Below are 27088 nucleotides of genomic sequence, written 5' to 3' on the forward strand. Positions count from 1 at the left end.
AGGAGAATCACTTAAGCCTGGGAGGCGGAGGTTGCAGTAAGCTGAGATCACGCCATCACACTCCAGTCTGGGCAACAGATTGAGACTCTGTGTCCAAAAAAAAAAAAAAAAAAAAAGCCACGAAACAGTAAGCTGTTTGGGGTTTATGTACTATCTATTCATGTATTTCAAAGCTTTACACAGTGTATTGACTTATAGAAGTTTTCAGTGATTATTACGGCGATACAGTTTCCTTAGAGAAATTTTATCCCATTACTCTTAACACTTTGGTCATATCTACTCTTGTAAAAATCAGTTAAAAAAAAAAAAAAGAGAAAGCATGGCTTGACAAGCACCACATTTTTATTCAAATACATGTATCTTTGCACTTCCTAAATTCCTTTCATAGGTCTTCTAGGAATCTTAAACCTCTTAATTTTTATACATGCTGACACTGTTAATGAGCAGAAATCTTAAGTTATTACTCTAAATTCCAAAGCTTATCATTGGCAGAATTTTTATTGTTTCCCGAGTCTGTAAATTTTCAATGATTTTTTCCCATGTCTTCTATTATACTGTACTCTTTTTCAGAAAGGAATACATTTTCCATTCCCAAAAAAGAGGATGGATTCTATTGCCTAAGGCTAAATGAGCTGACTACTGGGAGTTATAATTTTGTCATGGGTTTACTGGCCTGGGAATGTACAGTATAAGCATGTGTTGTTCCCTAGGGGAATGGTTTAAGTGCAACTAGGACCACCTGTTGCTAAATGCTTCCTTGAGTGGCTCTTAGTACCAAAGGGGATGTGACCGTTAATGTGTAGTTGCCTTCAGCAAAAGTGAAGTGGGGAGTATATACTTTTACGCAGATGACATTAGCACATAGACATTTGCATCCTAAGATATCCAAAGAATTAGTGACATTCTCCCTTTCTCATTCTCAATAGGGTTATACAGCTGTAGCAATTGCCTGTGGGCTATAAAAAGACACTAGATGTTCTGGACCATGGGCTTATGTACCATGGATATGGAAGAGTATTTTGAAAACCCTTCATTTGTAGAATCTGAAATAAATGTGCTTGTTGAGATTCAATAATGTTTGCCGATACCCATGTAGGTGCCGGGGAAACCTAAGGAAGAACCTTAGGGAGGCTGCCTTTTTGTGTGTGGAAGAAGAGGGAATGTTTCAGGATTTTTCCCAATAAAATTCAGAAAGAAATCTCTGAAAGTTGTTCTGGTGAACCCATGACAACTATTTCACTGTACAGACAATTTAGAAAAGCAAGACACACACACACACACACACACACACACACACACACTCGCCAGAGCAAAAGTGGACATGAGAGTATCTAGAAACAGAAAGTCATTTCTCACAACACTGCTTCCGTGTTGAACTCTTTAATGTCTTTTGAAAAGTGAGGTCTGCCTCAGAACCACGCAGGTATATAAGTACTCAACTATTTGTTGGTCTTTTGTTAAGATACTGATTAGATTCTTGTTCATTTCTTTGCAAGCTTCCCACTTCAGTCTATTGATTTGTCTAAGCTTTTTTTCTGAGAGTCTTGAACTAGGTCATCGGAATAACTCTTAACATTTAACTAGAGTCATTAAAAATAAACAGACATTTGAGAATAGTGTAATTGGTTGTGAAGGCATTTCCAAGGTGGAAAGGCCAAAGGTGGCAAGGCAAGTCCTTGTGGGCATGTTGTCTTTGAGACCTGACTTACTCAGCAGTTCTCCAAGACAACTAAAGACTTCCTATAGCTTCAGGCACTAATTTGTCTGAAGACTGTTGTAAGAGTTTGGCTAGAGAAAACCAGAAAGCCTATGAAAACATGGCTTACTAGTAACACATCCCAGCTGTTTGCTCCCTGTTAAAAAGTAGAGAATGACGTGTTCTGGAACAGCTTAAGTGCTCTGCTGGGTATGTTTTTAGGACTGTACAGAGTCTTAACAGCATGAGTCCTGTTCATTTTAATCAGAGTTGTGTAGTTTAAACTTGTCTCTGAATCTAGCTTTTTGCTGTTGATATGTCATGTTTAGTGTATAGTCTCTGGAATTAGGTTATTGCCACATTTCTATTGTGTTTTTGGTGATCATGATCCCTATGATTTTCTTACTCATCCAACTCAAGTAGAAAGATATCTTTACATCTCCTGGTAGAGTATAGGTTCTTTGAAGACAATATATTACTCATGTTTGTCTTACCATGAGCAATAATCCTCAGATCACTGCATGCATAAGAGCAGTGTAAGAATCACCTGGAAGGCTTGATAAATCACATGTCACTGGGATGCTGCATGAGAGAGTGTGATTCTGTTGGTCTGGGGTGGAGTCCAAGAATCTGCATTTTTAACAAGCTCTCTGCTGCCAATTCGGAGACCACATTGAAATAGCACTGCCTTGGAGCCCTGGTCCACAGCCCTGTCAGGCCCCTATTTATATAAGATATTTTATAACACAGGCTTTACTATTCTAAAATGAAATTCATAGATAATATAAACTACCCACACACTTATCTTTAAGTCAATATAATGGTCTAATTATATTGTAAAAATAAATTGCAAATGAAATTAAGAGGAAAATAATTTATGATAAAATAAGTATTTCAACATGTAAATGGGCATAACTACATTAGAAGATATAATTAAGTTGTCATGCTTATACTCACTCACCTTAAATGTCAGTTACAGATGTAGATATGTTGTGTAGCTACTAACAATAATGACTAGGGTTGCCTTCTGTGATGTGATTTTTCTGAAATGGCAAAAAATTCTTGAGAAATTGCCAAACAAAATAAAGAATATATTTTCTCAGTGTGTCTGGTAGTTGCTATTAATACAGTGTAAAAGAGATATTTTGTATTTGTATGTAAAATGAATTTAAGTTTTAGGCTTAATATATAAATATGTTTTTCACTCATGTGAATGTCACATGAGACTAGATTCATTCTTCATTGTGTGAGACTATTCCGTACATTGTAGAACATCTACAACTCTAGGTCCTACTCACTGAATACCAGTGGTGCACCTCAATTTGCAAGTTCTTCTAATGCCTAAGGATACACCTAAACTAGTATATCTTCTTTTTTTTTTTTAAGTTCCAGTGTACATGTGAAGGATGTGAGAGTTTGTTACGTAGGTAAACATGTGCCATGGTGATTTGCTGCACCTATCAACCCATCACCTAGGTATTAAGCCCAGTATTCATTAGCTTTTTCTCCTGATGCACTCCCTCCCTCCACACCCCCAAAAGGCCCCAGTGTGTGTTGTTCATCTCCCACTTGTAAGTGAGAACATGCTGTGTTTGGTTTTCCGTTTCTGCATTAGTTTGCTGAGAATAATGGCTTCCAGCTCTGTCCACATCCTTGCAAAAGACATGATTGCGTTCCTTTTTATGGCTGCATTGTATTCCATTGAGTGTATGTACCATATTTTCTTTATCCAGTCTATCATTAATGAGTATTTGGGCTGATTTTATGTCTTTGCTATCATGAATAGTGCTGCAGTGAACATACGTGTGGATGTATCTTTATAATAGAATGATTTATATTCCTTTGGGTTTATACCCAGTCATGGGAAATGGGAGAAAGACTTTGCTATCTGTTCATCTGACAAAGTCTAAAATTCAGAATCTACAAGGAATTCAAACAAATTTACAAGAAAACAAACAAACTCGTTAAAAAGTGGACAAAAAACATGAACAGACGCTTCTCAAAGAAGATATTTATGTGGCCAACAAACATATGAAGAAAAGCTCAACATCACTGATAATTAGAGAAATGCAAATCAAAACCATAATGATATATCATCTCATGCCAGTAAGAATGGCAATTATTAAAAAGTTAAGAAACAACAGATGTTGGTAAAGCTGTGGAAAAACAGGAACACTTTTACACTATTGGTGGGAATGTAGATTAGCTGAACTAGTATATCTAAGCTTACTATCTTTAGTACCTTAAAGATAGTATTTATTTTAATTTATTATTTTAAAAAATTGAAGAGAAATGCCTTCCTATGCTGAGTAGAGATTGCTTATTAGACTCTCTTTTCTTGGTTGTATTTTATCAAGTCACTGTTTCTTTAAAAATAAAAACTCAACAACAATGACCAATGGTATTTTTCTTTACACTAGTTATTTTTACCTAAAATGGGCATTGGACATCTTCCTCATTGTGCCTTTGCATCATTATTTCAATCAGCTTGTAAATCAGCTGACAGCAGAGTAGCCTTTGAGTCATATTCGGCAGCTGGACTGGGAAAATGGCTTGAATCCAATTGCATCCAGCTGTGGTCTATACCTAGGTTGTTGGTTTGCCCTGGTTTGCCTTGGACAGTTCTGGATTACACCTGTGGTTTTGCTGTAATTATAAATAATTACATTCATTCTCAAAAGTGTCTCTATTTAGACAATAAATTATATTGTCACCCCAGTTATACCTCACTAATAATACCAGGTGCTAAAGAGTTTTTTTTTTTTTTTTTTTTTTTTTACTTTGTGTAAGATAAGAAATAAGTTTCTAAATGGAAACACCATGGCAAATTTTTCTGCAATAAATCAAGACTTGGCAATCCTTAATGTTCTGAGATTTTAATAAATTATACAGAAGCAATTTACTATAAACTGAGTAGGACAGGGTATTTTCATTACCAACCATCTTGATATACAACACTCAGCAATTCCTTATATTTTTTTCTTTCTTTGTGACCTTTTCTTAGTCTGACTGTGTACAGTCATATCCCAGAACATTGAATGTGTGCCATCTGCTTCCTCTGAAATTTAATGGCTAAGCTGAAGTTCACTGAGAGAAATTAAGAGGCTGTGACTTTTCTTTTGTCCAAGTCTTTGAAAACAGCAATCCACATCCAACCTCATGTTCTTAAATCCTTTCATCTATACACTGGATCCAACTTGATCTTGGAAGGATGCTAGGATGTTAATATGACCATTTAGTGGTTTCAACATCAGTCTTGCTGCCCTAATCCTCTTTTCTGTAGTTAGCCCGGGAACCCACAAATCTCTTAAGTGCAGCCTTTCTTCATGCTTGCCTGGATCTTACAATGAAATTTCTGAGGCTCCTCAACTATTTCTACTATATCTCAGCCTCTTTAGTGAATCCTCAAATACCTCTCACTTTCTCTTTCTTTCCCTTGTCTCTGATAATCATCTGTATTCTTGTCCTCATATCCCCAGGCTCTGGCAGAGTTTATTGCTTAATTCTGTGTAGTTATCTCAGTAACACTGGGCTGCCAGTTACACACACACACACACACACACACACACACACACACACACACACACTCAAAGAGCAATAATTGCCTTAGGTTTAAATATATTTACTTAATTGTGATCTATGGTCAGTTTTTATTTTCTCTCAACCTGATTTATCTAAAAGTAATTCACAGATAGATCTTAGTCTCTAAGGTAAGAATTAAATGACACAATATGTATAAAGCATGTAGCACAGTATGTGGTACAATGTAAATATTCACCAGGACAAAAATACTATTAATAGTAGTAACAGTTTTTTCATTCATGATAAGTGAATTTTCTAGGGCATAAGTGAATTTAGGGCAACCCTTACTACAGAACTGAATGAGAGAAGCGTTCCATGGGATGGCGGTTTTTTTTTTTTTTTTTTAAATAATGTTTCCTATATAAAAGCACTAAGTCTAAAATCCCTCCAATAGCAAAACACGCCAGGTCATTGGTGTCCTATAGAAATTTCTGTGGTAATGAAAATGTTCTATATCTGGGCTCTCCAATACGGTAGTCAATGGCCACGTGTGGCTATTGAACACTTTGTGTGTGGCCTATGTGGCTGAGGACCTGAATTTCTAACCTTAACCACCTTAAATTTAAATTTAATTGCATGTGATTAGCAGGTATAATAATAAAGAGCCCAGCTCTACAAAGATCATATTGACTAACGGATGTTTATTTACAATATTGTCCCTTATTTTCTGCATACTTACTATGTTGCATATTGCACTTTTATTATAACCCTCTATTTGTTTTTCCCCTTCAACACTGCAGCGCTCATTCATTTTAACCAGCTGTCTCCTGCATCAAATTCTTGGAGTAATTAGCATCTCAAAATGAAAGTTACCTTTGACCCTTCATAACAGTTGTAAGATTATTCCCCTCTGGAGAAACAATGCCTACTGATGACCTCTTTGTGCAGCTCGTACTTTAGTGTTTCAATGTGACCTGTGAATGCTTGATACATTGGCACACCAAAGGGATGCAAATACTCTGTCCAAGGGCATCCTGCCAGGGTTGTGTGCAGGTCACCCTGACCCAGCCAGAAAGCTACAGATACCATGGCACATAACCTGGGTCCTTATTGAAGGAGTGGTTTTCAGAAATTAGCCAATCTTTTTATAATAGAGAGTTCTTCCAAGGCTCAATGATAAATATGTATGCTTCTTGGGCCATCCGGATGGCAAATGACTTCCTTGACTTTGGTAAATGTATTCCTCTGCTGTAATGATGAGAGTCACATCCTCTGTTGGAAAATATCTAGCCAGCAAAAAATGGATGCTAATACCAACATTCTGGAAATACTGATCCTCTTGAAGGCCCTGCCAATGATAACAAACACCTTTTAAGTTTTGTATATTGATAGATTCCATTAAATACTTTTTTGCCTATTGATAGATTCCATTAAATACTTTGTTGCCAAAAATCAGGAACACCAGACATGTTTAAAGAACAATATGGTTCTAGTGTAGTCTTTTGTTGGAAGGTAGTATATTTGTGTTATAAATTCGAAATGATTTTTTAAAAATTTACTTGTTTTGGTAGTTGTGTTTTATCTATAAGTCTCTTACGTGATATATCACTGTCACAGGAAGTATTTTTAATAATTACATAGAGAAAATCCACTAAATTTTCAGGTTTATTTAACCAAATAAAAGCTGGTTGAGGACTTTAGAGAAAAAAATAAAGAAAACAAAATGCAAAATTTAAAAAAACACTTAAAATAAAAATAAAATACAGTACTCTTACACCTAACCAAACATATAAATTGGAAAAACATTGAATTTTGTCTATTCCAAGTTATTGGGCAACAGAGGTGGGAAAATGGCTTGGGACAAATATGTATTTTAGCAATTAGTAAATATTTCAGCTTCCTGGCATTTATTCCTACCTGAATGGTAAAATAATCTGAAAGTTTGTTGTAGGTCATTAGACATACAGCAATTGTATACCAGTCACTGACATATATCCAATTATATACCCAATTAGATTGAGTACTCTTAAAACTCTGAGATCACTATAGTAGATTAGATTATTACTTAGGAAATATTTACTCTCTCCGTACTTTCACTGGAAGAGCACACTGCTCACTCCATTGTTTTAGGGCTTCACCGGTGATAGCCAATGAAAAGCAATATTGTGCCAGTTCTGACTCTAAGCTTTCTGAAGTGTCACATGTTTCCACTTGTGACTCTCAACAGAAGTAAAACATGTGTCAGTTGACCACACTAAGACATAGGGAGGAGACCTGCAGCCAACTTACAGACTGAAATACAACCACCCAGCTGAGCCCAGACCAGTTGAACCATATTCTCCTTGCTGTTCTGTGAGCATGAGAATATGTTCACTGTTTCGTGTCACTGAGATTTTCTGGTTGTTGTTTATGGTGGCAATAACTTCCTGATACATTGGGGTGAGTCACTTAAAATAGTATGCCTTTCTGTATCATATGCACTGCTCCAGATCTGTGCTCTTCACTTTCATCTGCTCCTCTTCACAAGTTCTACAGAGCTGCTCCTTCCAACTCCACGAATAGCCCTGTTCTGGCAGTTTCACTACCACGTTGAAGGTTGTTAAAAATACAAATTCTCGGGGCTCCCCCAGACCCTGTAGGGGTGGGGCTCAGGGATCTATGTTTTTAACAAGTTCTGCAGGTAATGCAATACACACATTAGGTTGGCCACAGTTTGCCAGGACTGTTTTGATCTTAGCAGAGTTAATCCTGAGAAACCCCTTGGATGGTTGATCACTCTGTGAAAACCCATGCAGTAGCTTACTGTGTTAGTCCATTTTCATGCTGCTGATAAAGACATACCTAAGACTGGGCAATTTACAAAAGAAAGAGGTTTATTGGACTTACAGTTCCATGTGGCCAGAGAGGCCTCACAAACATGGCAGAAGGTAAAAGTCATGTCTCATGTGGCAGTAGACAAGAGAAGAGAACTCTTCTTTTTAAAACCATCAGATCTTGTGAGATTTATTCACTATCACAAGCACAGCATGAGAAAGACCCAGCCCCCCATGATTCAATTACCTCCCACTGGGTCCCTCCTACAACACATGGAAATTTAAGATGATATTTGGGTGGGGACACAGCCAAACCATATCATTCTGCCCCACAGTCCTCCCAAATCTCATGTCCTCACATTTCAAAACCAATCATGCCTTCCCACCAGTCCCCCAAAATCTTAACTAATTTCAGCATTAACTCAAAAGTCCAGAGTCCAAAGTCACATTTGAGATAAGGCAAGTCCTTTCTGTCTATGAGCCTATAAAATCAAAAGCAAGTCCATTACTTCCTAGATACAATGGGGGTACAGGCATTGGGCAAATACAGCCATTCCAAAGGGAGAAATTGGCCAAAACAAAGGGGCTACAGGCCTCATGCAAGTCTGAAATCCAGTGGGGCAGTCAACTCTTAAAGCTCCAAAATGGTCTCCTTTGACTCCATGTCTCACATCCAGGTCATACTGATGCAAGAGGTGGGTTCCCATGGTCTTGAGCAATTGTGCCCCTGTGGCTTTGCAGGGTACAGTTTCCCTCCTGGCTGCTTTCACTGGCTGGCATTGACTGTCTGTGGCTTTTCCAGCTGCACAGTGCAAGCTGTCAGTGGATGTACCATTCTGAGGTCTAGAGGACAGTGGCCCTTTTCTCACAGCTCCACTAGGCAGTGCCCCAGTAGGGACTCTGTATAGGGGCTCCAAACCCACATTTCTCTTCTGCACTTCCCTAGCAGAGGTTTTCCATGCAGCAAACTTCTGTATGGGCATCCAGGCATTTCCGTACATCTTCTGAAATCTAGTTGGAGGTTCCCGAATCTCCATTCTTGACTTCTGTGCACCTGTAGTCTCAAATGTCACATGGAAGCTGCCAATGCTTGGGGCCTCCACCCTCTGAAGCAACAGGCCAAGCTGTACCTTGGCCTCTTTTAGTCATGGCTGGAGTGGCTGGGACACAGGGCACCAAGTCCCTAGACTGCACACAGCAGAGGGACCTTGGGCCTGGCCCATGAAACCATTTGTTCCTCCTAAACCTCCAGGCCTGTGATGGGAGGGGCCGCTGCAAATGTCTCTGACATGCCCTGGAGACATTTTCCCCATTGTCTTGGTGATTAACGTTCGGCTCCTCGTTACTTATGCAAATTTCTTCAGCCTGCTAGAATTTCTCCCCAGAAAATGGGATTTTCTTTTCTATTGCATTGTCAGGGTATAATTTTTTAAAACTTTTATGATCTGTTTCCCTTTTAAAACGGAATGCCTTTAACAGCACCCAAGTCACACCTTGAGTGGTTTCCAGCTTAGAAATTTCTTCCATCAGATACCCTAAATCATCTCTCTCAAGTTAAATGTTCCACAAATCTCTAGGGCAGAGCAAAATGCCCCCAATCTCTTTGCTGAAACATACCAAGAGTCACTTTTGCTCTAGTTCCTAACAAGTTCTTCATCTCCATCTCAGACCATCTTAGCCTGGCTTTCATTGTTCATATAACTATCAGCCTTTTGGGCAAAGCCATTAAACAAGTGTCTAGGAAGTACCAAACTTTCCCACATTTCCCTGTCTTCTTTGGAGCCCTCCAGACTCTTCCTACCTCTGCCTGTTACCCAGTTCCAAAATTACTTCTATATTTTTGGGTATCTACAGTAGTGCCCCACTCTACTGGTACAAATTTACTGTATTAGTCCATTTTCATGCTGCTGATGAAACCACAACCAAGACAGGGCAATTTATGAAAGAAAGAGTTTTATTGGACTTAGGGTTCCACGTGGCTGGGGAGGCCTCAAAATCATGGTGGAAGGTGAAAGTCATGTCTCACATGGCGGCAGACAAGAGAAGAGCTTGTGCAGGGAAATTCCCCTTTTTAAAAACCATCAAATCACATGAGACTTATTCACTATCATGAGAACAGCATGAGAAAGACCAGCCCCCATGATTCAACTACCTCTCACTAAGTCCCTCTCACAACATGTGGAAATACAAGATGATATTTGGGTGGAGACACAGTCAAACCATATCACCTACAATGGTGGGACTTCTGCAGTCCTAGGAATACACAGTTTTCCCAAAAACTTTATTCTGAAAATTTAAATTGATATGTCTTGCCTTTGGCTATGACCAAACAGAAATTTCTCTCACTAAGTTGTAAATCTTTACAGGAGGAAAAGATGTTGAGTGTTCCCAAGTGGTGTGTATTGCTTCATGATAAAAGCAGCCTTCTTAGATAGAAGGGAGCAAGGATTTGTAAGTTTCTAATAGAAGCTGTATGTGTACAGTATAAATAGATGAGATTTTCAGATTCTTGTGTATGAGCCAGTCTTTGCACTGAGCATTGGAACAGGGGCTAGAGACAGTATGGGGTCAGACAAAGGTAATGAAGAAAAAACACTCAATATATATGTTTAATACTTAACAATTTCACTACTCCAGCCCTTACTTTCCTACATACCTTTCTCCTTCAGAAAGAGAATGTGGTCCCTTTGTTCCAATTTACTTAAGAAGCTGTAGCATTAACTTAGGTTCTACTGCACATTGGATATGTAATTCTCTATGTAGGTGAAGCTGCGGTACATTGTGATTTCAGGGATCTTTCTTTTAGTTAACCTCTCTCACCCTCAGTTGAAGCCCATCAGACTGTGGGGCCCATAGCAACCCAACCAGCTTTGAGTAGAATCCATCCAAGAGTTCACTGAAGTTCTGCATATGTGCAAGACCCACAGGAAGGCCAGGATCAAAGGGACCTGAGAGAGCCTCAATGGGGCTGCAGGAACATTGTGTGATTTACCCAAACCATCTGCAAGTGACATAAATACCAGCCGCTTAGAACACCTGCACCAGATGACTCAGCATCAAGTTGGGAAGCCAGTATGGGGTTGAAATAAAAGAAAACAAAAACTTCAGTGACTGGAGCAAAACAAATCATCACATTTTGGCACCAGCTGTACTGGGAAAAAAAGGAAAGAAACAAAATGATTTAGCAAATTTTAGTCCACTTCCAATCAGAAGGATCTGCCAGCTGGAAGTGTCAAAGTTTGCATTGCCAGGTGTGAGTAAGGGAAAGGGTTAAAAGAAAAAAAAAAAAAAAAAAAAAAACCTGTAAGAAAGATTAAAGCCCAGAAACCTCCAATAATAGTTTCAGGATACCAGATAAAGAACAGCTGCTTAAGACACAATACCTTGATTATGACCTAGAAGGAATGGAGAAAGAGGGGCCCTTTGATAGTTAAGAGCAAGGGAGCAGGTGTGGACGTTATGTGTGCCGTGCCATCGCCAACAAGCCCAGGAGGTTCTGTTGGGTTCTTCCTCTCAGCTATGAAGGGAGCTGTTTATTTAGACACAATCCTTCAAAAACTATCAGAAAGTCCCTCTGCAACCCCAGCCACCACAAAGAAGGCCTTCCATACAATTTCAAGACATGAATATACCTTCAGTAGGAAAAGAAAAACATGATTGCCTGTAAGCTATTCTAATGAGGCTGTTTCTGGAATTTCAATTACCCCGAGATGCCTCCTGTTTATGGCATTGACCTTGTATTTTCTTTGGTAGACAGGAGGGATGTGATGAATGGAGGGCACACCGCTTTGTGCCTCATCCACCAGAAGAATGGCCACAGATATTCTTGGCATCTGAAGTGGCCCAGGTGGTCCCTCTGGCCTGATTTCCTTGGCCAGTTTTCCTTTCTCATCTGGGAATTTTGACCCTCCTGCTTTCCAACTAATTGTATCATATTATCTCCTTTTTGTTTAAGACTATTCTCTCAGCAAAAAGTTGCAAAAACTCAGATTATTGGGATAGAAAGTCTCAATTAACCTCTAACCTTGCTTCAGTGCCTGTGGCTTGGGTTATTCCTTACACCTAATTGTGGGCCCATTAACAGGTTGTCTAAAAACAAAACAACACATGCAAAAAAAAAACTGTTTTGACCAGGCTGTAATTGCTGCTAAGTGACACTTAACAATGGCTCTCTTGTACTATTGCTAACTGGACAGTGTGGGCTACTCTGACCAAGCCTAGACAGTGAGATTTACTTGTGATAAGGGCCTCCCTGTATCTCTTTAAGTGCTTTGTCCAGCAACTCCCTTGATTGAAGGGTGGTCATTTTTTGGATTGCCAGAACCGACAACGTGGCACAAAGCATGAAAGACAACTCCCATGGAGGACTACGAAAGCCTTCCTCCCCTCCTGCTGCAAATATAATTAGTTTATGTTAGCTGGAAAAGGTCAGAGGTTGTCAAAGGGTAGCAAAGTCTTTGTTTTTAGGCAAGATAGTGGAATAATTGCTTGATGCTCAGATCTGCAGGTGCTGTAAGGAGCTCATTTGGGCTTGGCAGCCTGCAGGGAAAGCTGATTTCCTCTGGAAAACCATGGAATTCCTCATGACAGAATCTATTTGCTGTGACAGGAGTGATTATGCATTCATGGCCTCAGCACAATACCTGCCACACTCTGCCCTCACCTTACCCCATTTTCACACACTCCAGGCATTGAGCCCCTTTCTTCTCTTTCTTTATGAGAACAGTGGAGGCATGAGCAGACGGACCAACCTGGTTGATTTCATGTGAGGGATTGTCTAGGGTGTCTTCGGAAGTGAAGGAAGAGAGAAAAATCTCATGGAGCAATTTATTCAACATAAAGGAGAAATCAAAAACATGAAAAGGAGAAAAAGATATATTGCCATGAAAAACAGCTAAATGTCACAGTAGGTTTTAAGTGAAGAATAAAGAGTGAGGAATGAGGAAATTCTTTAAAAAGTGGGTTTGCTTCAAATATGCCCCATCTTTCCCCATGCTAATCACCTTCGTTTTGTTTTGCTTACCTGTCTCAAGACATAGGAGCACATTGCAATGAGATCCCCAATTAAAACGGATTGGAATATCTTTAAAAACCAAGGTAAGCTCTCTGCACTTATTCTGCAATGCACTCACTTTGGCTGAGGTAAAGTCCTTTTCCAGTTAGTCTGCGGATGTTTTACGTACATGACAAGGTCATACATCCAGCCATCTGTTAAGAAAGCAAAGGAAAGTGAATCTAGAGCCAGATAAACCAGATACTCTTGTACTTGCTGGTTGTGTGAACTTGGGCAAGGCATTCAGCTTCTTTATTATACAGTTAAATTTGAAGAAGTTCAACTGTGGAATGAGAATAATAATGCCTTATTATATTTGTTGCCCAATTGATCTAAGGTTCAAATATTGCATCTCAAATTTCCCATTTTACCATCCAGTTTACATGTGATCAATCTAATGCAGGTTATAGATTTAATGTTTTTCAAATCCTGATTGCTGATGGCTTGGGCCAAGGTCACCTCCCTGGTGGGAAACCTAAGCCCTGGAGGCTCTCATTAAACCCTAGACTGTGAAATTGAAAGGTTGGACTTGATAACTATTGTGCCCTTGAACAGTCCACATAACAAGACTTGCACTGTTTCTTTCTACTTTTCAGCTCTATACTTTTACCTGGAATCTCTATAAAGGTCCTCCAGTTATTTGCAAACCTGACATTTCTTTGGCCTCTGCATAAATTATGCAGAAAGTAGAATTTGGATTAATGTAGAATTTTAAACACATATAAATGAGATGAGATCAATACTGAGGGCAGCACTCAAATTACCCATATCTTGACCAGTAAAATGGCTCACGTGACTGACTTAGACAGGCTTTTAGCTTTGAGGTGGCATTTATGAAAATAGAGAACACAGTTTCCTTTGATGTTTTAGGAAGCTGTGCCTTTAATGTGTTTTGACACCTGTTTTTAGGGGTGTGCTCAAGTAATGTGCTGAAGAAATACTGGCTATAGAGAACAAGTCAGAAATCTAACTGTGATGAAAAGCGTTTTTAGACCTTTTTTAATGAACAAGTCAAATTCTTTTAATCTAAAGAAAAGCTTTTCAAAAAGAAAGGATGGAAGGAAATAGGAAGAAATGTGAAAAGAAATAAAAAGAAGGAAGAAATTGATGGGTTATACCCAGTGCCAAAAGAATCAGTGTTAACATACCAGAACTCTAGAAAAGGGCCGTGTGGATTTGTGACTGAACAGATTTATAAAAGTAAATCAATGGACACAGAATCAAAACTATTGATCAGGGTCTATTTTCTACCCTGTTTCTACCAGATTTTGCAGGGTTACAAAACAAATATCCTTTATTAATACCTCATTTTCTGATGAGACAGTCAGTTATGAAACAACACCCAGCAATGGAGATAAAAAAGTTAAAATGATGGAAGCAAACACGGAATGCCTTAAAGTTTTGGGTGGGAGAGAAGGCTGGAATAACTGTATATAGAGTCAAGGACACCTGACCTGAGCCTCGAGGGATGGCTAGCCTGTAGAATCCTAATAGGCAGGAAATCATAGAAAGAGAATGAGCAAGGGCCAGGAGGGGAGGAACATGTGGTGGTAGATGAACTGCATCAGTGGCCCCACTCTTCTCTCTCTTTGCCCCATACCGTGCAATGCCCTCCCACTCTGGACAGCATTTTGTTCTATCCGCTGATTCTTGCTTTGCCCAATCATGAACAAATATGGCGACCACAGAGTCAGGAAACTCCAGAAAAGTCCTTGAATGTGTCTCTTTTCTAATTCACTCTTCTAACTTTGGCATGAGAAAATGCTCAGCAGATGGTACAAGTAAGGCAGAGAAGAATTGTCCAAGTTTTCCAGCGGAGGTCCTAGACAAGCTGACAGCGTATCCCAGACATAGGAGACCCTAGCTAAGATCAGCAGAGCCCCCTAGCTCATCTGCAGCAGACTGCAGGTGCAGGAAGGGCCCGTTCAAGACCTGCAGGAGTCTCCCAGACAACCTGCAAATGCATGATATGTTTAAGGCAATAAATGTCAGGGTGGTTTGTAATGCAACATCATTATGTCAACAAGTAACTGGTACATGTGTCATGCATTCATTAATAAAGGATTCAATTTGGGGACAAATTCCTCCATTCCTTTTGTTGTAGATGTTGGAAATCATCTTTTACAGAGGAGGAAGCTTCAGTGTGAAGAGAAAAGAGTCATGGTTGTTCACCAAGAGTAAACAGAATTGAAAAAAACATCATGAGTTCATTTATATCTAAAAGAGTGTTCCTGAAATAGCTAGAAGCTGAGGCAAATTGTTGTAAGCACTTCAGTTCTTCCAACTAAGTGCTTCAAGTAATCATATTTTAGGAAATTAAGACATTTGAAATATTAAAGATGTGCTTTTTGCCATTGCACATTTTTATTCTGAAAGGCAACCATATTTTTAAAGCTTTTTATTGTGAGATACATAGCATTCATATATATGTGTGATTTTTGAAAAAATAATAAAACATACCAACAAGATTATGAAAGATTGCCAATAGCTTTGAAGATTATCCCTCAATTATCCTCCATACATGTAACACCATCAGCCCTTGTCTCACCCCAGAGATCACCGCTAACTTGTATTTTGCGTTCATCCACATTTTCTTTAAGACTATATGCTTATGACTCTCAAATATGTAAGACCAATGATGTTATCCTTCTCTCATATCTGCAATGCCGTATTTCTAACTACATACAACTCCATATATATAGACATCATGCTCAGTACCCTGCTGTTACTTCAGAAATAACATGTCTCAAAACAGACTTACCACTGCCCCCAAAACACCAGCTTCCTTTCCAAAATGTTTCAGGTCTGCCAAAGCCCACACCTTGACCTAGAAGTCCATGCTGAAGGGGTCATGAGGTTGGACAAGGGAGGAGGCACAGACAGGCTGGCACAAATCCTGCACCAATGCAGGAAAACACTTTGATTCACTTATGGCCAAGGGGTCAGTGGCAGCATGTTGGAATCATAAAGCTGATGCATAAATAAAAAATTACAGGCCATTCCCATATTTTCCCACTCATCTTCCTAAATAAAGACTTTAATTTTTACTTATTTACCTGTTTATTTTATGGTTTCTATGACTGTTTTGATTATTTCTATAAATATTGTACAGTTTCTATGAATATTCAATATAATATCAGAAATTAAGATTTTTCACTTACAGCATAGTTCACAGCCTTTAAGACTATATATAATATGAAAATATCTATTTGGAGAATGCAAGAGTTTTAAATTACTATAGGCATTTTGGCTCTTAAATATGCATCCATCTATTCATGCAGTCAACAAATATTTGTATGTCTGTAGTCTATGCAAGGCAATATTGATAAAGTGGAAATACAAATGAAAAATACTGGCCTTGCCTCAGGAAGGTCTGATAAGGAAGAGAAGTTTGCACACAAAAAAGCTCAACACAAGTAGGGACAACATAATTTTCATATTATCAGGTTAGTTCTCAAGCTCAGAAGCTTTGGGTGATGGTGGTCAGGGAGGATTTGTGGCTAAAGCGAAATATGACCTAAAATTGTTCCAAAGGTATAGATACAAATATAGGAAAGGAACACTCAAATTTTTAAAATGTATTTAAGGAAAGGCAAAAGTGTACAATTTATTCATTTTTCTATTCTAAAAATATCAATTGGGTTACAGAATGCAACCCAATAAATAAGAGAAATAAGGTAAATAAGAGAAAACACCACTGCTTTCATGTAGTTTATATTCTGAGGGATAAAAAAAAATGATCAAATGAAATAATTGGGGAAAATGTTTTCTCAGAAAATAATGAAATATGATGGCTTGATAGACTTCGTTTTGAGTAGGGAGATGACAGTTCAAATAGAACAGTCAAGAAAGACTATTTGAAAAGATCACATTTAGATAGAAGCTAAATGATGAGAAACTGCTTTGTATAATTGTAATGGAAAACATGCATCGACTTGTAGAGAATGTGAGGTTTCCACATAAAAGGACAGAAAAATACAATTACAAATTTTATTTGGGGGTCATATTATAGATAATAGGTAACGATGCTGCCAGCAAAGATATAGTGTCACCAAGTGATATTTAGCACATTTTCAAATGCCTATGTTAATTTGACTAACTACTTCATTCTCCTATTTGCTTGAGATTTTCTATTTTGAAATATCTCATTTGCCTATACAAAGCCTATCTATTTTATAAATGTACAGAGTAGTATTTAGCCATATAAACTCACTTATCTGGTATTTGGTGATGAAGCAGGGTGCATCTAAATTTGTAAAAGTGGTATATCTACTATAGCTTTTTATTTGTATTTATATTTTTGGTTGTTTCAGAACCCAAAGAGAAATTTCCTAAACCGTAAGATGGGAAAATTAGTGATGGAAATAGAAATCACAGAAGTATAATTGACTTAGGCATGACTACATCTAGGGGTTCAAACAGAAGGTACCAGAGCTCAGTCTCTTGTCATCTTGCAGCTCAGTTCTCATCTGCCCTGACTTAGCTTTTGGAGAGAATTTCCCTACATATTGACTGTGAGCTTCTTGTCCAGTAGCTTAAGAACTTTCACTTTCCAATAGTTACTAGAGTTTCCCTGGATTAGATTTCAATTGACTGTCAAAAGTCATATGTCCATCATCGAATAGCTCATTGTGACCAAGGTAATAAAATACATTGCTTGGGCTAAGAATACAGAGGAGATGTTTTGCACAAGAAAATCAAGATTCACTTGTAAAATTTTGGTGAAATCTATTCTGAGTAGCTACACATAACAGCTATTGACTACAGCAGTGGTTCTCAAAGTGTTTTTCCTATACCAGGAGTGTCAGCATCACCTGTAAGAAATGAAAATTCTTGCTCTTCTCTAGAAGCACTAAGTCAGAAACTCTAGTGATGGACCCAATAACTTATACCTTAGCAAGTTATTCAGGTAGTTCTGATCCACATGAAACTTTGAGAATCATTGTTCTACACCATCATACTTAGAACAAAATCCATAGCCCTTTCCATGATCTATAAAGGCATATACGAAATGGTCCTGTTCTACCTCTCAGACCTCATCCTGTATAATTTCCATCTTTCTCACTTTATCTTCTTTTTATTACTCAACATTCTCAGTAGCTGTCATCTTGCAGCATTTGTGTGTGCTGTTCCCTCTGTCTAAAATGTTCTTCAGGTGGCTAGCTGTTCTCCTAACTATGGTATCCCTTCAAAAGCCATCTCTCAGAAGCCTGACTACTCCAACGTATCCCTCTCTTAACCCATACACCTCTATTACATTTTATTCCCTCTATTTTATATCATTATTTAATATTAGCTTAAATATTCATTGATATATGTATTCATTTAGATAAATATTAATATAGATAATTTATTTTCTGTTTCTCTGTTCAATATTCCTAGAATGTCACCACTGTGTGAGCAGGACAGAGCTGGCATTTGACTGTAATAGCCTTAGTACTTAAAACCATTCCTTCATACAGCAGGTGCTCACTAAATATTTATAGAAGGATTTACTAAATAATTCATTGAATATACTATGGTGGCTTCTGCTGCTCCACCATCTCTGCCAGTCATCAAATGAGGTAACAGCAAAGCTGAGTGAGTTATTAAGGATGATAGGGGGCGGGATGTCCCAGAGAGAAGAAACTACCAAAACCACAAGCACAGTATCTAATGATTCAAACTGATGGGCCTCAATTTTTCAAAAAATATGCAAAAACTATCCTGGCTTTCCAGCCATGAAGACCACTTCCTTTCAAATGACTGTGCTAAAAGATAAAAGGGAGGAATTATCCCTTTCAGAAAATAGGGTAGAATGTTTACATGAGGGTTTTCCTTCATTTGCAGTGCATTTTCACAGATTATAGGATACCACCAGCTTGGGAGAGAAGGATGGCAGGATAACTTATTTTAAACAATGCAAAAACTGAGGAATTTGATCCCAAGATTCAAGTAGGAAGAATACTATACAAGGAAGTAACTAAAATGGAAACTTAGAGATGTAGATAAATATTCCTATGTGGGTGAGGATAAATAGATTTCCAAATAAATGTTTGAGAATAAAAATAACAAATTGTCTTAAAATAGTCTTCAAAATTAATTCATGCTAAGAACTCACAAATATTATGATGACCCTTTGAACTCTAGCATGTGCCTGTGTGTGGTTTCCTAGAAATAGTTTCAGCAGTCCTCAAAGAGTGACACAAAATATCACTTGGCATTCAAAATTTATTTCACCATCCATTTGTCCTTGTAGATATTCCCACATTTTTGATATTACAGAAACCTAGGTGAGGTCAATCATTGTTCTTAATTGTTCCAAATACATGTCACAACTCAGTCTTGACTAACTCTTCAAGTGAAGTAAATGGATGAATAAAAATTCATCAGTAAGCTTAAATCTCCCTTTCTCCATTAGTTTCAACATCCTCTTCAGAAAAATAATTTAGAAGTTTAATATCCAAGTTGCCAAATTGAATTCCATAAACTTCAGCTTGGTGCATCCCTTTGGCTTAGTGAAAGAAGAGTCTATGATAATATTTTTAATTTGTTAGCACAGTAGATTTCTGCCTATGACGCAGAAAGGGATGCTCTCTCATTGTATCTGCTTTATAGAAAGGAAACTGAGTTTATGCAACATCCAAACTTGTTTAAAGTTAGTAGCTAGGCTGTGACTAGAACCCAGGTGCCCTGCCCCATGTTTTACTGTCATTACAAAAAAGATTTATAACTCACAAATTAGACAAAACTAAACAAAAACAACAAAGCAAATAAACAAAAGCCAACATTAAATGACAGTGGATTAACAGTAAACCAGGCAAAGCCAAGTTAGCCAATTTAAATCTGAGTTTAACTTACAACACAAGAGGAAGGTAGAAAGTGTGGGTTCCAGACGAAGACAGCCAACATTTGAATTCTGACTCAACTGCCTGGACAGTTTTTCGTCTCTGTGTGCCTCAGATTCCTCACCTGGAAAATGGGTTAATATGAATACCAACTTTACAGGCTTGTTATGAGGAAGTAATGATATAAATGTTGAGAAAAAGAGCCTTGAACAAAGAAAGTGCACCAAAAGCATTTTGTTATTCACTAAATTTAGTCTAAAATTCCTATTTTACCAATTGAGAATGAGAATTATTGAACAGAATGTTTTAATCATTTAGGTTTTCTCTTTTCTTGAGAGAGAGAGAGAGAGAGAGAGTGTCTCACCCTGTCATGCAGACTGAAGTGCAGTGGCATGATCATGGTTGATTGCAGCCTCGACCTTCTGGGCTCAAGTGATCCTCCCACCTCAGCCTCCTGAGTAGCTGGGTCCACAGGCATGTGCCCCCACACCTAGACTGTTTTTTTTTTTTTTTTTTTTTTTTTTTTTTTTTTTTTTTAAGAGATAGGGATCTTCTGTGTTACCCAGGCTGGTCTCCAACTCCTGGGCTCAAATGATTTTCCAGCCTTGGTCTCCCAAAGTGCTAGGATTACAGGTGTGAAGTGCCTCTTCAAGCCCAATAATTTAGTTTTAATCTTCACCAAGGACAGAAATAAATAAATACCAAAGAAGCTATCCAACAGGTAATAGAATGTCCATTTGTTGCCCTAACCTGGAATTACAGCTCTAAAATGTCAGTTTTCTACTAACTACAAGCGATATTGCACCTTCAGTGATTTCATGGGAAGAAACCTTGCCGTTAAGAATCAGATAGACTTGGATTTTCCAAATGAACAATATTAAAATGTAAATAGTCAAAATAATAAGGACATGAAAATCTGCTTATAACTAAAGAGGCTACAAACTTACGTGCATTCAAAGAACTATCTCCCTTCCTTATATTTTGCCCTTTCTTTCTGTCACACTTAAGAACTCACCCACTATTTCCATTTTTTGTGTGTGCATATTACTGATTATTTTAAAAGCAATGCCAGGTACACATGTGGAATATCTTTGTTATAATAAAATTGCATTGGAAAAAGCAAAACTATGAATGTTTAGCAAAAACAAACTTTGAAAGGAAACTTGACTTTTTTATTAATGTTTCCTTGGGCATTTTTTCTAAAATCAGCCTTGTCTCTGCATAATATTTTTCTTGGTAGGGGAGAGGCTGGTTAATATATTCATTATTTTTTTTTAATGTACTATGCTGCTATTTGCAGCTTCAGGTAGTTAATATTTGTGTTTAAGCTCTGCTGTTCAAATGGGAAAATCCACCCTAAACAGCATTGCTGAATAGCACGAAGGAATCCTTCGAAACAGGAGGTCCCTTTCCTGAATACCAATCAGTGTGGCTTTCCTCTGTGGCTGAGAGAGGAAGCACTGACCAATGTTTGCACTCCACCATGTCCTGCATGTCACAAGCTTAATTTCTAACACTGGCCGCCTTGTCGGCAGAATTTCTGGATGGTAGAATGAATTGAACCTCTGAAGAAGGATGGCGCTACTGTGTCTCCGGATGACGTCAACGTCTTCTGGGACAGCAGCATGAAAAAGCAAAATATAATCAGAAGGAGCCTGGCTCAAGATTACCTCAGAGAGTGTGGGTGTGTAAATATGATAGGCCAGCCCTACAAGAAAAATCATTAATGTTTGCTAACATGCAAGGCTTGAGTTAATAGGCAAGTATGAGTAGAAGACAGCAAAAGACCTTTGAATATGTTTTCTCTTTTTTTCTCTCATATGAAGAAGAAAGTAAATAACAATGTTATTCCTGTACAATCTCTGTGTTACCTCCCATTATCTCCATAATTTTTAATTATTTTCCTTCAAGGACTCTGAGGTCACCAAGTGTGAGAATGGTTTCTGTCCTTCCCAGGACAGAAAAGATGTAGTAAATTAAAAGATGAAAAATATAAGCTCAGTATCATAATGCTGGATGCATGAGGAGGACTAACTAGGAGTTTAGCAGATAAGTGTGGGGAAAGTGAACAGGACAGAGAAAGAGTTACTGTCAGGAGGAGTTCACTGGCTTCTTGCCAGTGAATGACAGAGAGGAACGGTGAATGATGCTCTGTGGCCTTCTCCTACCATTTTGTTCCTTAACACCTTCCCTTTCCCAACTTTGTCATTCTCTGTCCTGTTCTGGAACATCTGTACCAGTTTGGCTAGGCAACTTTATACAACATGGCATCGCTACTCATTCCAAAACTATGTATTTTCAACAAAGAAAAGTTGTAGGTTCCTCCATCTTGCCTTTCTTACAACCCAGAGTTTATTGGTTGGTTGTTTTTATAATAGCCCATATGTTTCAAGGTTGAGAGAAAATCTTGATGGCATCTTTGCTTCCTATGGCTGCATCTGGTTCATTAACCCTTCTCCCCAATAACAACAACTATATCAATCAGACCATAAAATGCAGCTCTTGCATCCTTTGTTGTTTGGCTATTTTATATTTTCCTTTTCCCCACACTTACCTGCTAAACTCCTGGTTACTGCCTCTCGCACATCCAGCATGATAGCACTGGACTTAGATTTTTCATCTTTTCATTTATTACAGGAATGACTCAACACTCTTCTCTTCCCTTACTGCATTTCCTTTGCCTTCCCCATTTACTAGCTTTACCTCAGCTCCCTACTCAAACTGCCACTTCTTAGACCTTGTTATGTCATAAAATTGTTCTATCTGAAAACTTCAAGCACCCTCTTCCTGACTTCAACTCCCTCTTTGTCATGGTTTAAACCATTTTCACTATGAGTAACTTTTGGCTTCACAAGCCCCCCTTTTTCCATTCTCCCACACCTTCACTTGCCTCATTGGCCAATGGATACTTTAAAATGGCTTTACATCAATAACAGCCTTACTTATATCTTACATGGTCTTGCTTATCTGTCTTTCTGCACTTTCTTTATACATTCTAGCAATTCCACATACAGTGCAAAATATCTTTTTGGTGTTCTACTTAAGCAATCAAATGTTGCTGGAGACATCCACACAATAGAACTGTTGGATTCCACTATCAAATGAAGTTAAATTATGGTGAATGTGCTCTTAATACTGTCTTGTAGGTGGATTGCATTAAGGGTCTGAATTCCTTGTCCTTCTGTGTATTCATATCCACTTGCCATGTAACTTTATTGTTTCTTCCACTGCAGAGAATCTACTTCCCCATTCTTTGATCCTGAATGTGGGTATGTGACTTGGTTTGGCCAATAGAATTTGAATATTAGCAAATATAATGCATGCATAGGCTTGAAAATATGCTTGCACATTCCCACTTCTGCTACTGCATCTCTGCCTTGACCATGACAACAACTTGGGTTGGCCTGCTAGAGATGAGGGACATGTGGAAAGAAGTCATTTATCTCAGGAGTCACTTATCTCCCAATGAAGCCAACCTAGGTCAGTGACAGCCACCCGGCCTCAAAATATGCGATCAATCTCAGACAACTCCAGAAGCATTATGAGGCTAATTCACAGAAACACAAATTTTTAAAAAGTGTAGTGTTTTGAGTCACTCACTTTGGGTTGGTTTGTCATGCAGCACTGCTGTCACAATAAGCAGCTAATACAAAACTCCTGCCTGATTTCTTTGTTATACTTCTGCTTTAATTCCCAACGCAATGTAGTATTTTCACCCTCAAAAAATAGCCAAATGCTTTAGAGAGATAATGGAGACCATATAATGCTAACTCCCTCAACTTACCTCTATGAATTTGGCAAACTTTTCAGCATCCACATTACCCTATCCTTTGTCTCTCAAATGTCAGTAGAGAGCTGACCCTTTAGCTGTCCATGGAACCTACACTTTAGGTCCAATTTCTTCTTACCATGACCCTTTCTATCTGATGGGTGTTCAGCCTTTCCTTTTTAACATGATGTATTCTCCCTTCAACTGATTTCTACCTGGCCTTTGGCCCCTTCTTTCTATGTAAAAGAGTTACCTTGGGTTGCCTGTCACCCCTAGATTAAATGTTTTTCAATTCTCATTTTATTTCACCTTTAAGAAGTACTTTGCTACCATATGACCCAGCCATCCCATTACTGGGTATATACCCAAAGGATTATAAATCATGCCGCTATAAAGATACATGCACACGTATGTTCATTGCAGCACTATTCACAATAGTAAAGACTTGAAATCAACCCAAATGTCCATCATTGACAGACTGGATTAAGAAAATGTGCCACATATACACCATGGAATACCATGCAGCCATAAAAAAGGATGAGTTTGTGTCCTTTGTAGGGACATGGATGCAGCTGGAAACCATCATTCTCAGCAAACTATCGCAAGAACAGAAAACCAAACACCGCATGTTCTCACTCATAGGTGGGAACTGAACAATGAGATCACTTGGACTCGGGAAGGGGAACATCACACACCGGGGCCTATTATGGGGAGTGGGAAGGGGGAGGGATTGCATTGGGAGTTATACCTGATGTAAATGATGAGTTGATGGGTGCTGACGAGTTGATGGGTGCAGCACACCAACATGGCACAAGTATACATATGTAACAAACCTGCACGTTGTGCATACGTACCCTAGAACTTAAAGTATAATTAAAAAAAAGAAGAAGAAGTACTTCGCACTATAGACTAATTGTTGATTCTTAAAATTCCCTCTTCTCTTTGTTTCCGTGTCACAAGACTGTTTTGGTTTTCCCCCTACATCTTTGTTTACTTCTCTTTTATCTCCACTTCAACTTTAATCTCATTTATCTGGCCAAGAAATGTTATTTCGCAAGGTTTGTTCCTACGCCCTCTTCTTATACTCTGCATTTAAACAAAGAGATCCCATCTGGGCCAATGGCTTCAATTATCACCTCACTACAGATGACTCGTGAATTAGTGTGTCTATCGTAAACTTTGTGAGCCCCAAACCCATCCATTCATCTGCCTCTTTGGTATCTCTGTTTGGGTATCACTAAACCACCTCATATTTAGTAGTTTCAAAATAAAGTTAATTGTCCTCCTCTCCAACAAATTGACTCCACCCTCAATGTTTACTATCTCAGGGAATGACGCTATCATCCATATGTTACAAAGGCCAGAAATCTAGGCGTTAACCTTTATAACCTTCTCTCAAATACAGCCAACTGCATGCCCTGTGGATTTTATCTTTTTCACATCACTCAAAGCTGGCTATTCTCTCTCGCTTTAAGGCCATTACCTTATTCCAGGCTAATGTCATTTGTTTTTAAGTTTACTGCCTTACAGTAACCTCACTGCCACTGCAGTACACTTGGAATTTCCAAAAATTGCCCTATATTTTTCCTCTCTTAGAAACACACATAGAGACATATACAAACTGGCATACTTAAAAACATATCTAAGTCTTCATTTCACATGAGATAAAGACCAAAATTCTAATGATGACCTGCAAGGCAATGCCTGATTGGTTAACCCCTATTTTTACAGCCTAATTTTACACATGTATGCCCCTCTCTGCTTCCTTGCCACTCTGACAATTTCTTCAGTCTCTTGAACTTTCCATGCACCCTTTTGTCATAAGCCAGACCGTCTGATGATTTCATCAGCTACTTTCCCCAGGCACTTGCTCTATCTCTGGGCAGAGGCATTGCCTCTTAAATACCACAGAGCACAGATCAGTTGACCACTGATCTGAACTGTTCTATGCTTCCTGGTGCAGCGACTTCTTCCCATCGTATGCCTTACCTCCTCCAGTTCTCTTAGTTTCTTAGTTTCTATATACAGCCAGTGTATATTTGACACACATTTAAGATCATGAAATATTTTAATTTACCTCTATTTTTGTTTATAAACCCCTGGATCATTCCTCAGAAATGAGCATATAGGACGTTCAAAGAAATCCTTCACACAACCTTTTCTTTTAGTCTTGATACATTCTACAGTGTCAGGGGCTGTATCTATCTTGATCACTGATGTCTTTTCAGCCCCTAGAGCAGTGCCTGGTAGAGTAAGCACCAGTAAACATTTGTTGAATGAAAAGGAAAAGGAAGGATGAGGGAGAAGAGAAAAGAGGAATGAAGGAAAAAAAAGAAACTCACATCGAATACATACAATATTGTGATTTCAGGCTCCAGAATTCAATGCTCAATAAACATGAATTAATTCTACCCATTTGGTTTATAATTACCAAAGTAATCTGTCCATAAAGAGTTATGAGTGAAATCTGCCCAACCTATACACCCAGCCCTTCTTATTGTGGTGCCTATTATTTCAGTTAAGAAGAGTATAGATCCATGTTTCATTTAAAAAGAGTATAGATGCATGTTTGTGATGTAGCACTGGCAAGACAGAGTCAGAACTGGCCTCATAAATCTCCAGGAAACGAGGGTGGGTACAAACCTTCAAAGACTGTCTTGGGCTGTGCATCATGCCCCGACAGCTCCCCATCCAGTGCCGCAGCCGCTTTGGAATGTAGCTGACCTCATGGAAATGGTTCCGTACCTACATGCTGAGAGTTTCTCCCTTGACCTTTCACTTTCCCTCTCTTTTGATCACTCATGTCACCTTTACATTTTGGCATAGAGTATATTTCTGTGTCTTGGCCTGATTCAACAAATATGTAATTTGTTGCCATGGTTGTGTTTTGGTTGTAGTTCATTGTCAACATTCTGAGAGGTGAGGTCAAGAAATCCAGACAAGCTCTTTGGCTCTTCCTTGGTCATGAGATTTTGTGTTTTTGTTGTTCTCTACAGAGTGATGATTTCCAATTAATGCTTCTGACATAATCCCGTTCAACAATTCAACAGATATATACTGTGGTGGGAACGAGAGAGAAGAAATTCTGTCAGCTACATCAGAAGCTAAGTTAGAACTCTGAGAAGAAGTTCTAGAGAAAGAGAAGGGCATACAAGAAAGGGCAAGGGGATTGTTTACACCATATTACTCCAGTTTAGATGCCATCTGTCCCAGGCTTGGCTTAATCAAATACACAAACCAAAAAAAAAGTACATGTTCATGTTTACATGTTCTCTAATTGTGTTGCCTAATTTACAATAGGAGTATGTTTTGAAGTGTATGTATATACAGTGCATACAATCTATATATACACATGTGCGTGTGTGTGTGTGTGTGTGTGTGTGTGTGTGTGTATCTGATTCTGTGAGT

At 38.4% G+C, this 27088-nt stretch overlaps 2 long non-coding RNA genes across 3 annotated transcripts in view; one reads left to right on the forward strand and one right to left on the reverse strand.

Moving 5' to 3' along the window:
• LOC135965367 (uncharacterized) overlaps positions 1-27088 on the forward strand; it is a 276715-nt gene that overhangs the window by 51182 nt on the left and 198445 nt on the right. Inside the window, exons 3-4 of one of the 2 annotated variants that reach the window (XR_010578242.1) lie at positions 13065-13128; positions 15189-15790. The exons of the other annotated variant lie outside the window; for it this stretch is intronic. This is a non-coding gene — a long non-coding RNA (uncharacterized lncRNA). Of the gene's footprint in view, positions 1-13064; positions 13129-15188; positions 15791-27088 lie in introns of those variants that run through there. 2 annotated transcript variants of the gene reach the window in all.
• LOC123567116 (uncharacterized) lies at positions 4765-26568 on the reverse strand. The gene is made up of 3 exons (XR_006689810.2): positions 26324-26568; positions 13055-13239; positions 4765-6566 (listed from the first exon to the last, which is right to left on the reverse strand). It is a non-coding gene; the product is annotated as an uncharacterized lncRNA (long non-coding RNA).

This window comes from Macaca fascicularis, chromosome 10 (assembly GCF_037993035.2).
Source record: "Macaca fascicularis isolate 582-1 chromosome 10, T2T-MFA8v1.1".
In the NCBI taxonomy this organism is placed as follows: Eukaryota; Metazoa; Chordata; class Mammalia; order Primates; family Cercopithecidae; genus Macaca; species Macaca fascicularis.